Source organism: Pongo abelii, chromosome 5 (assembly GCF_028885655.2).
Source record: "Pongo abelii isolate AG06213 chromosome 5, NHGRI_mPonAbe1-v2.0_pri, whole genome shotgun sequence".
In the NCBI taxonomy this organism is placed as follows: domain Eukaryota; kingdom Metazoa; phylum Chordata; class Mammalia; order Primates; family Hominidae; genus Pongo; species Pongo abelii.
In genome coordinates, this window is record NC_071990.2 from 146,747,936 (window position 1) to 146,765,533 (window position 17,598).

Consider the following 17,598-nt stretch of genomic DNA (forward strand, 5'->3'; position numbering starts at 1 on the left):
TTTTTTCATTTTAAAAGAGCAACTAAAACAGAGTTTTAAATTTTAGTTTAGCATCTTTATATTTGAAAGAAAACTTTTAACTGTTGTCAGCAGTTGCTGAAAGTGAAGATGGGTTTAAAGAATGGAAAAAAAAGAGAATAGTACTGATAAGACCAGATAGCAAACTGCTTAATCACTGATGTTTAGGCGTAAAGTTAAAAAATTTTATACTAAAAAATTTGTAATTTAAAGTGGCCATTGATTCAGAAAACTTATAAAATAAAAAGTTTATTTGTGTAATTTCATAAAAAATGTTAAAAAATAAATACCCAAAAGTACAAGGGCATAATGTTAATAAAATTATATAGGCACACTATTGATAACATTGCTAACTATAGCACTGCCTAGCATTGCCTGACTCTCAATTTCTGTCCATTATTCTACTCCAAATAATTTTGTGCCAGGCAGTGCTGTAGTAATTTGCACATAATTTGGGGTTGACAACAAGTTATATGCATAGAATCAATGTTAGCCCTGGCACTACACTGTGATTGATGAGGAATCGGTGACGCAGTCTTTCCAATTGGCTAGGCTAGATACAGGGCTTCTTTTAGTTGGCTATATTTTTCACTTTGTTTGTGTGTTATTATATATCAGACATCAGTTTATACACAGTATGTAATACAAATAAAACCAGAGTAGGACATTCATGAGTTATATTATTCAAACTTGCATAACAGAGCTTGTGTATGAAGCAAAACAGAGTCTAAAAATAGAACTAAAGCACTTTTGTTCCCAGAATTGTTTTTCCATCAATACAGCAAATTAGATACCTTGATGACTCTCCTGACTAAAACAGGTACAATTCTGGATAAAATATGTTTTGAAAAGCTTTTTAAGTACACAGGTGAAAAGGAAGAAATACGGAGAGGCAAAAACAAAGTTAAACAGAAATTCTGGGGGCCAAGCAAATGTTAATGCTGGCATTTACTCTGGGGTTATCTGCACTGAGACCTTGAACTTTCCCTTTGAAGGCTGTACAAGCAAAGGGGATGGATATGAAGCCTCAAGAGTATATATGATGGAGAACCTGACAGGAGACTCATTTGAAGCTGCGACTCCAGAGAATTACAGTCTTTCCCTTAGTAGAGGAAAGCAAGGAGACTTAACTATTTTTACTCTGATATGAGCTGGAGGAAAAAATAATCTCACCTGAGAATTTATAACTAAATTTATCCTTAATGAAGATACATCATCTTGATTCATTCTATCTATGTGGTCTAAAAAACTTCAAGCAGCAAATTTAGTTTGGTCCATGTTTGAAAGTGACCCCAAGGTAGTGACACAAGCAAATATAAAACCCTTCTGGAGAAACTTAACTTCAACCCAGGCCTCAAAGTATTCTCACAGAAATAATTCTAAGGAAAATGAACAGGCTCACAGTAGAAAATCCCAAAGCACACGAGGTCCTGTGAGAACAAGTGAGATGAAACATGAAAACAGACCTGCAAGTACTTCTGGTATTATCAGAAATTGAATTGTAAATGAAGTATGAAATATGGAACTATGGAATATGCCTAAATAAATTGAAAATCTACTTGCCCTTTGGGCAAACAGGAGATTACAAAAAGTAACATAACACCTTGGAAAAATAATCAAATAGAACTTCAAGAAATCAAAAATGTACAAACAAAATTTAAAATTTTATGGATGAATTAAATAGCAGATTGGATACACTGAAGAGGAACTCAGTGAACTGGGATATAGGTCTGAAAAAATTTGGTATACTGATCCAAAAAGGCAAGATGAAAGAAATGAAGGCAGATTAACTCCTATGCTTATGAAGGATAGGAGTGACTCATATATTCTATATATAAATCTATGTAAAAATCTATAAGTCTATAATATCTCTATCTATCTATCTATCTATCTGTCTATCTATCTATCTATCTTCCAGAGATAATTAAAAGAAATAAAATGGAGGAGGCCATGTATAAGAAATAGTGGAGGATAATTTACCAAAATTTTTGAAAAGTACAAAGGCACAATTCTTCAGATGTAGAGAACCCAATGAATTACTTACAGAGACAAAAAATCAACACACAGACACACCATCATGAAATAGCTGAATATCAACAAAAAAATCTATCTTTAAAGCAGACAGAGAAAACTACAGACCTCCTACAGAGGAACAAAAATTACACTGATTTCTGACTTCTCAAAGGCAACAATGGAAGCCGGAAAAAAGCAGAATAACATCTTCAACATGGCAAGAGAAAATCACTGCCAATTTAGTATTATATCCCCAGGAAAGCTTTCTTTCATTAATGAGGATGAAATAAAGACTTTTCAGAGCTGAACAAAAGCTGGTGAATTTCTCATCAGAGGATGCTAGAGGAATTCTAAAGGATGACTTCAACAAGAAGGAAGATATGTCTAGGTTGAGTGTTTAAAATAAATGTATGAAAGATGAATAAATATATTAATGCACATATGGGTAAGTATAAACAAACATGAAATGTATAATAGTAATGATAATAGTGATATTTAATATGTAAAATACTGGACCCTAATAACATAAGTTCTTTATGTATCTAAAATTATTTCAAATAAAAAGCTTATTAAAAAAAATAACTAAGAGAGGTATAGCAAGATGGCCAAATAGAACCCTTTGGTGATCATCCCCCACCCACAGGAACACCAAATTTAACAACTATCCACACAAGAAAGCATCTTCATAAGAACCAAAAATCAAGTGAGCAATCACAGTACCTGGTTTTAATCTGGTATCAAGGAAAGAGGCACTGAAGAGGGTAGGAAACACAGTCTTGAATTGCTGACACCACCCCTCCCCCACCCCCTGGCAATGTTATGTGGCGTAGAGAGAGAATCTGTGTGCTTGGGGAAGGGAAAGCAAAGTTACCATATGACTCTGCAGTGGAACTCAGTGCTGCTCTGACACAGTGCAAAGCAACACAGGGCAGAATTTGGCTGGTGCCCATGGAGGGAGCATTTAGACCAGCCCTAGCCAGAGGGGAATCATCCCTCCCAGTGGTTGGAACCTAAGTTCTAGCTAGCCTCATCAATATGGACTAAAGCACTCTGAGGTCCTAAATAAACGCAATGGCAGTCTACGCCACAAGGACTGCAATTCCCAAAAAAGTCTTGGTGCTGTGATGTATTCAGAGCCAGTGGACTTGGAGTACATGCAACCCAGTGAGACACTAGCTGGGGTGGCCAAGGGAGTACTTGCATCACCCCTCCCCACTCCAGAAAGCACAGCTCTGGGGGGAGAAGGAAGGGTAAAAACAGACTTTGTCTTGCAACTTGGATACCTGCTCAGCCACCATAAAATAAAGTACCAGGCAGAGTATTGAAGCCCCCATTCCAGGCCAGAGCTCCCAGATGACATTTCTAGACCCACTGTGGGCCAGACGGGAACCCACTGCACTGAAGGGAAGGACCTAGTCCTGACAGAATTATCCAACTGCTGACTAAAGAGCACTTGGACCTTGAATAAACATCAGCAGAACCCAGGCAGCAGTTGCCACGGGCAACTGTGTAAGACCCAGTAGCATGCTGGCTTCAGCATGCTGACCTCAGCACATTCCCAGCTGCGATGGCCATGGGGAGACATGCCTTCTGCTTGAAGAAAGGAGAGGAAAAAGAAAAGAGGACTTTGTCTTGCAACCTGGATATCATCTTAGCCCCAGTAAAATAAAGCACCAGGTAGATTCCTAAAGCCCCCTGTGCCAGGCCCTAGCTCCTGGATGGCATTTCTAGACACACCCTGCACCAGAAGGCAACCTGCTTCACTGAAGGGAAAGACCCACTCCTGGCAGGATTCATCACCTGCTGACTAAGGGGCCTTTGGGCCTTGAATTAACATCAGCAATAGCCAGGAAATAGTTGCCACAGGCCTTGGATGAGAACCAATACTGTGCTGGCTTCAGATGTGACCCAATACATTCCAGCAGTGGTGGCCATGGGAGTGCTTCTGTAACTCTCCACCAACTCCGGGCAGCTCAGCACAGAAAGAGAGATTCCAGCTGGGCGTGGTGGCTCACGCCTGTAATCCCAGCACTTTGGGAGGCTGAGGCGGGCGGATCACCTGAGGTTGGGAATTCGAGACCAGCCTGACCAACATGAAGAAACACTGTATCTACTAAAAATACAAAAATTAGCCGGGCATAGTGGCAGGCACCTGTAATCCCAGCTACTCAGAAGGCTGAGGCAGGAGAATCACTTGAACCTGGGAGGCGGAGGTTGTAGTGAGCCGAGATCATGCCATTGCACTCCAGCCTGGGCAGCAAGAGCGAAACTCCATCTCAAAAAAAAAAAAAAAAAAGAAAGAAAGAGAGATTCCATTTGATTGGGGGAATGTTAAGAAAGAGAACAGAGACTCTGCCTGATAATCCAGGGAATTCCCCCAGATCTTACCCAAGACCACCAAGGCAGTACTTCTATGAATGTGCAAGAGTCACAGTGTTACTAGGCTTGGGGTGACCCCTAATACAGATAAGGCTGCAGTGAGCAAAAACTTAGATCACAACACCCAATTCCTTTTGAATACTTGGAAAGTCTTCTCAAGACGGGTGGATACAAACAAACCCAGACTGCAAAGATTAGAATAAATAACTCTTTAATGCCCAGACATAGATGAGCATCCACATGCATCAGAATCATCCAAGAAAACATGACTTCAAAGCACAAACTGAATAAGGCATCATGACCATCCCTGGAGTGACAGAGCTATGTGACTTTTCAGACAAAGAATTCAAAATAGCTATTTTGGGGAAATGCAACAAAATCCAAGATAACACAGAAAAGGACTTCAGAATCCTATGAGATAAATTTAACAAACAGATTGAAATAATTTTTAAAAATAAAGCAGAAATTTGGGAGCTGAAAAATTTGATTGACAAACTGAAGAATGAATGCAACAGAATCTCTCAACAGCAGAACTGATCAAGCAGAAGAAGAACTAATGAGCTTCAAGACAGGCTATTTAAAAATATACAGTCTGAAGAGTCAAAAGAAAAAAGAATAAAAGAATAAAGACTACGAAATAATGAATCATGCCTACAGGATCCAGAAAATAGCCTCAAAGGGGCAAATCTAAGAGTTATTTGTCTTAAAGAGGAGGTGGAGAAAGAAATAGGGGTAGAAAGTTTATTCAAAGGGATAATAACAGAGAACTTTCCAAACCTAGAGGAAAATATCAATATTTAAGTACAAAAAGGTTATAGAACACCAAGCAGATTTAACCCAATAAAAACTACCTCCAGACATGTAGTACCCAAACTCCTAAAGGTGGAGGATAAAGAAAGGATCCTAAAAGCAGCAAGAGAAAGCAAACACATAACATACAATGAAGCTCCAACACAACTGGCAGCAAACTTCTCAGTGGAAACCTTACATGCCAGGGGAGAGTGACTTGACACACTTAAAGTGCCGAAGGGAAATAAACTTTTACCCTAGAACAGCCATATCTGGTGAAAATACCTTTCAAACATGAAGGAGAAATAAAGACTTCCCAGACAAACAAAAGCTGAGGGTTGTCACCAACACCGGACTTGACCTGTGAGAAATACTAAAGGGAGTGCTTCAGTCTAAAAAAACAGAATCCCAATGAGCAATAAGAAATTATCTGAAGGTACAAAATTCACTGGTATCAGTGAGTACACAGACAAATACAGATGTAATAACACTGTAATTGTGGTGTGTAAACTACTCATATCTTGACTAGGAAGACTAAAAGACAAACCGATCAGAAATAACAACTGCAACAACTTTTTAAGACATGGACCGTATAATAAGATATAAATAGAAACAACAAAAAGATTAAAAGCAGGAATGGAGTTGATGGTACATTGTGGAGTTTTTATTAGCTTTGTCTTTCCGTGTTTGTTTTGCAAGCAGAATTAAGTAAGTTGTCATCAGTTTAAAAAATGAGTTATAAGATGTTATTTGCAAGCATCATGATATCCTCTAATTAAAAAAACTGTAACAGATACACAAAAAATATAAAGCAAGAAATTAAAACATACCACCAGAGAAAATCCCTTTCAGAAAAGGGAAGACAGGAAAGCAGAAAGAAAGAAAGGGAAGACCACAAAATGACCAGAGAAAATAGATAACAAAATGGCAGGAGTTAAGTCCTTACTTATCAATAACAACATTGAATGCAAGTGAATTAAACTTTCTAATCAAAAGACAGTGGCTGAATGAATTTAAGAAACTGGACTCAATTATCTGATGCCTACAAAAAACACATTTCACTTATAAAAGCACACATAGTATGAAAAATAAAGGGATGGAAAAAGACATTTTATGCAAATGGAAATAAAAAAGTGAGCAGCAGTAGCATATATATATATATCAGATAGAACAGACTTTAAGACAAAAATAATAAAAAGAGACAAAGAATTTCATTACATAATGATAAAGTGATCAATTTAGCAAGAGGATGTAACAATTTTAAATATATATGCACCAAACACTGGAACCCCCAGGCATATGAAGCAAATATTATTAGCACTAAAGAAAGAGATAAGACCCCAAACAATTTTACTTGGAGATGTCAGCACCCCGTTTTCAGCACTGGACAGATTACCCAGATGGAAAACCAACAAGAAATATTGGACCTAATATGTATTGTAGACGAAATGGACGTAATAAATATTTACAGAACATTTCATCCAATGGCTGGGAATACACATTCTTCTCTTCAACAGGAGAATAATGGATCATTCTCAAGGACAGACTATACATTAGGCCTTAAAAGAGATATTAAAAAGTTCAAAACAATTGAAATAATATTTGGTGTCTTCTCTGACCACAATGGAATAAAACTAGAAATCAATAAAAAGAAGAATTTTGAAAACTATACAAACACATGGAAATTAAACAATATGCTCCCGAATGAACAGTGGGCCAATGAATAAATTAAAAAGGAAATTTAAAAATTTACTGAAATAAATGAAAATAAATGAAATAAATGAAAATACAACATGCCCAAACCTATGGGATTCAGCAAAAGCAGTTATAAGAGGAAAGTTTATACCAATAAGTGCCTACCTCAAAAACATAGAAAATGTCACCTAATGATACATTTTGAAGAATTAGAAAAACACCAGTGGGTCAATGAAGAAATTAAGAAGGAAACTGAAAAATTTCTTGAAACAAATGGTAATGCAAGCACAACATACCAAACCTACAGGATACAGCAAAAGCAGTGCTAAAAATTTCATAGCTATAAGTACCTACATCAAAAAAGAGAAAAAACTTTAAATAAACAATCTAAAGATGCTTTTATCTTTTTTAAATTTTTCCTGAGAGACAGAGTTTCGCTCTTGTTGCCCAGGCTGGAGTGAAATGGTGCAATCTCGGCTCACTGCAACCTCCGCCTCCTGGGTTCAAGTGATTCTCCTGCCTCAGCCTCCCGAGTAGCTGGGATTACTGGCATGTACCACCACACCCAGCTAATTTTGTATTTTTAGTAGAGATGGAATTTCTCCATGTGGGTCAGGCTGGTCTTAAACTCCTGACCTCAGGTGATCTGCCCACCTCAGCTTCCTGAAGTGCTGGGATTACAGGCATGAACCACCGCACCCAGCCAGATGCTTCTCAAAAAACTAGAAAAGAGCAAACCAAATCCAACATTAGTAGAAGAAAATAAATAATAAAGATCACAGCAGAAATAAATGAATTTTAGATAAATAAAAACAATACAAAAGATAAATGAAACAAAACATTGGTTTTTTAAAAGGCTAAACAAATTGACAAACCTTCAGCTGGACTAAGAAAAAAAGAGAAAAGACCCAAATGGATACAATCAGAAATGAAAAATGAAACATTACAATTGATATTGCAGAAATTCAAAGGTTCATTAGTGGCTACTATGAGCAGCTACGTACCAATAAATTGGCCTGGAATAAATTGACAATTTCTAAGACACATACAACCTACCAAGATTGAATCAGGAAGAAATCCAAACCCTGAACAGACCTGTAACAAGTAATGAGATCAAAACTGTCAAAAAGGCTCCCAGTAAAGAAAAGCCCAAATCTGATGTCTTTACTGCTGAATTCTACCAAACATTTAAAGAATTAATACCAATCCTGCTCAAACTATTATGAAAAACAGAGAAGGAAAGAATACTTTGAAACTCACTCTGTAAGTCCAATATTACCCTGATACCAAAACCAGACAAAGACACTTCAAAAAAAGAAAATTACAGGACAGTATCTCTGATGAATATGGATGCAAAAATCCTAAACAAAACACTAGCAAAACAAAGTTAGCAATACATTAAAGAGATCATTAATCACGACCAAGTGGGATTTATCCCTGGGATGCAAGGATGCTTCAACATATGCAAATCAATCAGTGTGGTACATTATATCAAGAGAAGGAAGGGCAAAAGCCATATGATCATTTCAATTGATGCTGAAAAATCATTTGATAAAATTCAAAATCCCTTCATAATAAAAACCCCAAAAAACTGAGTACAGAACGAATATGCCTCAACACAATAAAAGCTATATATGACAGACCCACAGCTAGTATCATACCAAACAGGGACAAACTGAAAGTCTTTTCCCTGAGATCTGGAACACGACAAGAATGCTGGCTTTCAACACTGTTACTCAACATAGTACTGGACGTCCTAGCTAGAATAACCAGACAAGAGAAAAAAATAAAGGGCATTCAAAGTGGAAAGTAAGAAATCAAATTATTCTTGTTTTCAGATGATATAATCTTCTATTTGGAAAAACCTAAAAACTCTACAAAAAAGCTATTATAACTGATAAACAAATTTAGCAAACGTGCAGGATACAAAATAAACATACAAAAATCAGTAGCATTTCTATATGCCAACAGTGAGCAATCTGAGAAAGACATTTAAAAAGTAATCCCATTTGCAATAATCACACATAAAATAAAATACCTAGGAATTAACCAAAGAAGTGAAAGATTTCTATAATAAACATGATAAAACACTGATGAAAAGCATTGAAGAGACACAAAAAAATGAAGGAAAAAAAAAAAAACTCCGTGTTCACAGATTGGAGCAATCAATATTGTATAATGTCTGTTCTACCTAGGGCAATCTACAGATTCAATGCAAGGCCCTATAAAAATACCAATGACATTTTTCACAGAAATAGAAAAAACAATCCTAAAATTTATATGGAACAACAAAAGACAAAGAATATCCAGAGTTATCCTGAGGAAAAAGAACTAAACTGTAGAAATCACATTATCTGACCTCAAATTATACTACAGAGCTATAGTAAACAAAACAGTGTGGTACTAGCACAAAAACAGACACATAGACCAATGGAAGAGAATAAAGAACCCAGAAACAAATCCACACTTACAGTGAACTCATTTTTGATGAAAGTGCCAAGGACATACACTGAGGAAAAAATGGTCTCTTCAATAAACAGTGCTGGGAAAATTGGATATCCACATACAGATGAATGAAAATAGACCCCTATCTCTCACCATATACAGAAATCAAATTAAAATTGATTAAAGACTTAAATCTAAGACGCTAAACTATAAAACTACTACAAGAAAACATTGGGGAAATTCTCTAGGACATTGCACTGGGCAAAAAATTTTTGAGTGACACCCCGCAAGCACAGACAATCAAAGCCAAAACAGACAAATGGGATTACATCAAGTTAAAAAGCTTCTGAACAGCAAAGGAAACAGTTAACAAAGTGAAGAGACAACCCATGGAATGGGAGAAAATATTTGCAAGCTACCCCTCTGACAAAGGATTAATAATCAGAATATGTAAGGAGCTCAAACAACTCTAAAGGAAAAAAACTAATAATCCAATCAAAAACTGGGCAAAAAATTTGAACAGGCATTTCTCAAAAGAAGACAAATGATAAACAGTCATGTGAAAAGTGCTTGACATCTTTGATAATCAAAGAAATGCAAATCAAAGCTACAATGAAATATCATCTCATCCCAGTTAAAATGGCTCATATCCAAAGACAGGCAATAACAAATGCTGACAAAGATATGGAGAAAAGGGAACCCTCGTACACTGTTGGTGGGAATGTAAGTTAGTACAACCTCTGTAGAGAACAGTTTGGAGGTTCCTCAAAAAACTAAAATTAGAGCTACCATAAGATCCAGCAATTTCACCGATGGGCATATACCCCAAAGAGTGAAAATCAGTATATCAAAAAGATATCTGCACTCCTATGTTTGTTGCATCACTGCTCACAATAGTTAAGATTTGGAAGCACCCTAAGTGACCATCAACAGATGAATGGATAAAGAAAATGTGGTACATATACTCAATGTACTACTATTCAGCCATGAAAAAGAATGAAATTCTGTAATTTGCAAAAACATAAATAGAACTAGAGATCATTATGTTAAGTGAAATAAGCCAGGCACAGAAAAACAGACATCACATATTCTCACTTATTTTTGGGATCTAAAAATCAAAACAAGTGAACTTATGGACATAGAGAGCAGAAGGATGGAAACCAGAAGCTAAGTCCAGGGTAGTGGGGGTAGAGGGAGGTGGGGATAGTTAATGGGTATGAAAAGGTACTTAGAGAGGGGTGGCTAGCAAGATGGCCAAATAGGAACAGCTCTGGTCTGCAGCTCCCAGTGAGATTAACGCACAAGGCAGGTGATTTCTGCATTTCAAACTGAGGTACCCGGCTCATCTCTTTTGGGTCTGGTTAGACAGTGGGTGCAGCCCACAGGGGTGAGCTGAAACAGGGTGGTGCATTGCCTCACCTGGGAAGCACAAGGGGTCAGGGTACTCCCTCCCCTAGGCAAGGGAAGCCGTGAGGGACTGTGCTGTGAGGAACAGTGCATTCTGGCCCAGATACTATGCTTTTCCCATGGTCTTCACAACCCAGAGACCAACAGATTCCCTTGGGTGCCTACACCACCAGGGCCCTGGGTTTCAAGCACAAAACTGGGAGGCCATTTGGGCAGACACTGAGCTAGCTGCAGGAGATTTTTTTCATACCCTAGTGGTGCCTGGAATGCCAGTGAGACAGAACCCTTCACTCCCCTGGAAAAGGGGCTGAAGCCAGGGAGCCAAGTGGTCTAGCTCAGCAGATCCCATCCTCATGGAGCCCAGCAAGCTAAGATTGACAGGCTTGAAATTCTCACTGCCAGCACAGCAGTCTGAAGTCAACCTGGGACACATGAGCTCGGGGGGGGGAGGGGCACCTGCCATTACTGAGGCTTTTGTAGGTGGTTTTCCCCTCACAGCATAAAGAAAGCTGCCAGAAAGTTTGAACTGGGCACAGCCCACCGCAGCTCCACAAAGCTGCCATAGCCAGACTGCCTCTCTAGATTTCTCCTCTCCAGGCAGGGTATCTCTGAAAGAAAGGCTACAGCCCCAGTCAGGGGCCTATAGATAAAACTCCCATCTCCCCAGGACAGAGGACCTGAGGGAAGGGGCGGCTGTGGGCGCAGCTTCAGCAGACTTAAACATTCCTGCCTGCCAGCTCAGAAGAGAGCGCTCCCAGCTCCCAGCACAGCGCTTGAGCTCCGCTAAGGGACAGACTACCTCCTCAAGTGGGTCCCTGACCCCTGTGCCTCCTGAATGGGAGACACCTCCCAGCAGGGTTCGAGAGACACCTCATACAGGAGAGCTCTCGCTGGTATCTGGTGGCTGCCCCTCTGGGATGAAGCTTCCAGAGGAAGGGACAGGTAGCAATGTTTGCTGTTCTGCAGCCTCCACTGGTGATACCCAGGCAAACAGCGTCTGGAGTGGACCTCCAATAAACTCCAGCAGACCTGCAGCAGAGGGGCCTGACTGTTAGAAGAAAAACTAACAGAAAGAATAGCATCAACATCAACAAGAAGGATGTCCACACAGAAACCCCATCCAAAGTTCACCAACATCAAAGACCAAAGGTAGTTAAATTCACGAAGACAAGGAAAAACCAGTGCAAAAAGGCTGAAAATTCTAAAAACCAGAACACCTCTTCTTCTCCAAAGGATCACAACTCCTCGCCAGCAGGTGAACAAAACTGGACAGAGAATGAGTTTGACAAATTGACAGAAGTAGGCTTCAGAAGGTGGTAACAAATTCCTCTGAGCTAAAGGAGCATGTTCTAACCCAAGCAAGGTAACAAACTCCTCTGAGCCAAAGGAGCATATTCTAACCAAATGCAAGGAAGCTAAGAACCTTGAAAAAAGGTTACAGGGATTGCCAACCAGAATAACCAGTTTAGAGTAGAATATAAATGACCTAATGGAGCTGAAAAGCACAGCATGAGAACTTTGTGAAGCACACACAGGTATCAATAGCCGAATCAAGCAACCAGAAGAAAGGATATCAGAGATTGAATATCAACTTAATGAAATAAAGCATGTAGACAAGATTAGAGAAAAAAGAATGAAAAGGAATGAACAAAGCCTCCAAGAAATATGGGACTATGTGAAAAGACCAAACCTACGTTTGATTGGTGTACCTGAAAGTGAAGGGGAGAATGGAACCAAGTTGGAAAACACTCCTCAGGATATTATTCAGGAGAACTTCCCTAAACTAGCAAGACAGGCCAACATTCAAATTCAGGAAATACAGAGAACACCACAAAGATACTCCTCGAGAAGAGCAACCCCAAGACACATAATTGTCAGATTCACCAAGGTTAAAATGAAGGAAAAAATGTTAAGGGCAGCCAGAGAGAAAAGTCAGGTTTCCCACAAAGGCGAGCCCATCAGACTAAAAGCAGATAGATCTCTCTGCAGAAACCCTACGAGCCAGAAGAGAGTGGGGGCCAATATTCAACATTCTTAAAGAAAAGAATTTTAAGCCTAGAATTTTATATCCAGCCAAACTAAGCTTCATAAGTGAAAGAAAAATAAAATCCTTTACAAATAAGTAAATGCTGAGATACTGTGTCACCACCAGGCCTGCCTTACAAGAACTCGTGAAGGAAGCACTAAATATGGAAAGGAAAAACCGGTATCAACCACGGAAAAACATACCAAATTGTAGAGACCATAGACACTATGAAGAAACTACATTAAATAAAATTTCAGGCCAATATCCCTGATGAACACCAATGCGAAAATCCTCAATAAAATACTGGCAAACCGAATCCAGCAGCACATCAAAAAGCTTATCCACCACGATGAAGTCAGCTTCATCCCGGGGATGCAAGGGTGGTTCAACATACACAAATCAATAAACATAATCCATCACATAAAAAGAACCAATAACAAAAACCACATGATTATCTCAATAGACACAGAAAAGGCCTTCAATAAATTCAACAACCCTTCATGCTAAAATCTCTCAATAAACTAGGTATTGATGGAATGTATCTCAAAATGATAAGAGCTATTTATGATGAATCCACGGCTAATATACTAAATGGGCAAAAGCTGGAAGCATTCCCTTTGAAAACCAGCACAAGACAAGGATGCCCTCTCTCACCACTCCTTTTCAACATAGTATTGGAAGTTCTGGCCAGGGCAATCAGGCAAGAGAAAGAAATAAGGAGTATTCAAATAGGAAGAGAGGAAGTCACATTGTCTTTGTTTTTTTTTTTGTTTTGTTTTTGTTTTTGTTTTTTTTAAGCCCATAAAGAGTTTAATATTAATACATAGTGATTCCTCAACTCACGAATCTTTTGAGAGCAATGCTGTTATATATTTTATTCTATTAACTTATTTATTATTATTATTATTATTATTATTATTATTATTATACTTTAGGCTCTATGGTACATGTGCGCAACGTGCAGGTAAGTTACATATGCACATTGTCTTTGTTTGCAGATGACATGATTGTATATTTAGAAAACGCCATCGTCTCAGCCCAAAATCTCCTTAAGCTGGTAAGCAAATTCAGCAAAGTCTCAAGATACAAAACCAATGTGCAAAAATCACAAGCATTCCTATACACCAACAGTAGACAGAGAGCCAAATCATGAGTGAACTCCCATTCACAACTGCTAAAAAGAGAATAAAATATCTAGAAATACAACTTACAAGGGATGTGCAGGACCTCTTCAAGAAGAACTACAAACCACTGCTCGAGGAAATAAGTGAGGACATAAACAAATGGAAAAACATTCCATGCTAATGGATAGGAAGAATCAATATCGCAAAAGTGGCCATACTGACCAAAGTAATTTATAGATTCAATGCTATCTCCATCAAGCCACCATTGACTTTCTTCACAGAATTAGAAAAAACTACTTTAAATTTCATATGGAACCAAAAAAGAGCTCATGTAGCCAAGACAATCCTAAGCAAAAAGAACAAAGCTGGAAGCATCACATTACCTGATTTCAAACTATAGGATAAGGCTACATTAACCAAAACAGCATGGTACTGGTACCAAAATAGATATATAGACCAATGGAACAGAACAGAAGTCTCAGAAATAATGCCACACATCTATCTGATCTTTGACAAACCTGACAAAAACAAGCAATGGGAAAAGGAGTCCCTATTTAATAAATGGTATTGAGAAAATTCGCCATATGGAGAAAACTGAAACTGGACCCCTTTCTTACACATTATACAAAAATTAACTCGAGATGGATTAAAGACTTAAACATAAGACTTAAAACCATAAAAATCCTAGAAGAAAACCTAGGCAATACCATTCAGGATGTAAGCATGGGCAAAGACTTCATGACTAAAACACAAAAAGCAATGACAACAAAAGCCAAAATTGACAAATAAGATCTGATTAAACTAAGGAGCTTCTGCACAGCAAAAGAAACTATCATCAGAGTGAACAGGCAATCTACAGAATGGGAGAAAATTTTTGCAATCTATCCATTTGACAAAGGGCTAATATCCAGAATCTACAAGGAACTTAAATAAATGTACAAGAAAAAAAAACAACCCCATTAAAAAGTGGGCAAAGGATATGAACAGACACTTCTCAAAAGAAGATATTTATGCGGCCAATAAACATATGAAAAAAAGCTCATCATCACTGGTCATTAGAGAAATGCAAATCAAAACCACAGTGAGATACCATCTCACGCCAGTTAGAATGGTGATTGCTAAAAAGTCAGGGAACAGCAGATTCTGGAGAGGACGTGGAGAAATAAGAGTGCTTTTACACTGTTGGTGGGAGTGTAAATTAGTTCAACCATTGTGGAAGACAGTGTGGTGATTCCTCAATGATCTAGAACCAGAAATACCTTTCAACCCAGCAATCCCATTACTGGGTATATGCCCTAGAGATTACAAATCATTCTACTATAAAGACACATGCACACGTATGTTTATTGCAGTACTATTCACAATAGCAAAGACTTGAAACCAACCCAAATGCCCATCAATGATAGACTGGATAAAGAAAATGTGGCATATATACACCATGGAATACTGTGCAGCCATAAAAAGGATAAGTTCATGTCCTTTGCTGGGACATGGGTGAAGCTGGAAACCATAATTCTCAGCAAACTAACACAGGAATAGAAAACCAAACACCGCATATTCTCACTCATAAGTGGGAGTTGAACAATGAGATGCATTGACACAGGGAGGGGAACATCTCACACTGGGGCCAAGGCAGGTAGATTACAAGGTCAAGAGATTGAGACCATCCTGGCCAACATAGTGAAACCCTGTTGTGGGGCTAGGGGAGGGATAGTATTAGGAGAAGTACCTAATGTAGATGATGGTTTGATGGGTGCAGCAAACCACCCTGGCACGGGTATACCTATGTAACAAACCTGCACATTCTGCACATGTATCCCAAAACTTAAAGTATAATAATAAAAAAAAAAGAAAAAGTAGTTGGAAAGAATGAACAAGACCTCCTATTTGATAGCACAACTAGTCAATAATAACTTGATTGTATATTATAAAATAACTAAAAGAGTGTAATTGGATTGTTTGTAACATGAAGGATAAATGCTTAAGAGGATGGATACCTCATTCTCCATGATGTGATTATTTCACATAGCATACCTGTATTAAAACATTTTGGGTTGGTCCCATGGTGTAATGGTTAGCACTCTGGAATTTGAATCCAGCAATCCGAGTTCGAATCTTGGTGGGACCTTTCAAATGAATACATTTTGGCCAGGCGCAGTGGCTCACGCCTGTAATCCCAGCACTTTGAGAGGCCAAGGCAGGTGGATCACCTGAGGTCAGCAGTTCGAGACCAGCCTGACCAACATGGAGAAACTGTGTCTCTACTAAAAATACAAAATTAGCCAGGTGTGACAGTGCATGCCTGTAATCCCAGCTAGTTGGGAGGCTGAGTCAGGAGAATCTCTTGAACCCAGGAGGTGGAGGTTGCAGTGAGCCAAGATCATGCCATTGCACTCCAGCCTGGGCAACAAGAGTGAAACTCCATTAAAAAAAAAAAAAATTCAGGCCGGGTGCAGTGGCTCACACCTGTAATCCCAGCCCTTTTGGAGGCCAAGGCCGGTGGATCACGAGGTCAAAAGATCAAGACCATCCTGGCCAACATGGTGAAACCCTGTCTCTACTAAAAATAAAAAAATTAGCCTGGCATGGTGGTGGGCGCCTGCAGTCCCAGTTACTCAGGAGGCTGAGGCAGGAGAATCGCTTGAACCCAGGATTCGGAGGTTGCAGTGAGCCGAGATTGCGCCACTGCACTCCAGCCTGGTGACAGAGCGAGACTCCATCTCAAAAAAATAATAAAAAAAAGTTTCATGTACTCCATAAATATATACACCTACTATATGCCCACAAAAATAAAAATAAGAAAAAAACTGGAAAAGTAAAACTGAACACAAATTCAGTAGAAGAAAAGAAATAATAAAGGTAAGAGCATAAATACATGAAATTGAAATGAAAAAATATGTAAAATATCAACAAAACAGAAGTTGGCTTTTTGAAAAGATAAACAAAATCCACAAACCTTTAGCCAGCTAGACTAAGAAAAAAGAAAGACATCCCAAGTAATAACAATCACAGATGAAAAAGGAAACAACAACTGATATCACAGAAATTCAAGGAATCATTAGAGACTAACATGAGCAATATGCCAACAAATTGAAACACTTAGAAGAAATGGATATATCCTAGACACATACAACCTACAAAGATTGAACTATGGGAAAATCCAAAATCTGAATAGACCAATGACCAGTAATGAAATTGAAGCTGTAATAAAAATGCTTCCAGCAAACAAAAGCCTAAGACTCAATGGCTTTACTGTTGAATTCTATCAAACATTTAAAGAAAAACTAATACCAATCCAACTCAAACTATTCCAAAAAATAAAGGAGGGAATACTTCCAAACTCATTCTGCAAGGCCAGAATTACCCTTATATTAAAACCAGACAAAGACACATAAACAAACAAACAAACCAACAAACCAACTACAGGCCAAACATTGATGCAAAAACATTCAACAAAATACTAGCAAGCTGAATTTAACTACACATTCAAAAAATTGTTCATCATGACAGTGGGATTCATCCCAGATATGCAAAAGATAGTTCAACAAACACTAATCAATCCATGTGATACATCATACCAAGATAATTTAGGAGAAAAATTATATGATCATTTCAATTGATGCTGAAAATGCATTTGGTAAAATTTGACATCTCTTCATGAAAAAACCTTAAAAAATGGATATAGATGAAACATATCTCAAC

General features: G+C 38.3%; 1 non-coding gene across 1 annotated transcript; it reads left to right on the forward strand.

Moving 5' to 3' along the window:
* The first annotated feature begins 15,952 nt into the window (after positions 1–15,952).
* On the forward strand, positions 15,953–16,024 carry TRNAQ-UUG (transfer RNA glutamine (anticodon UUG)). Its single transcript has one exon. It is a non-coding gene; the product is annotated as a tRNA-Gln (tRNA).
* Positions 16,025–17,598: the final 1,574 nt, after the last annotated feature.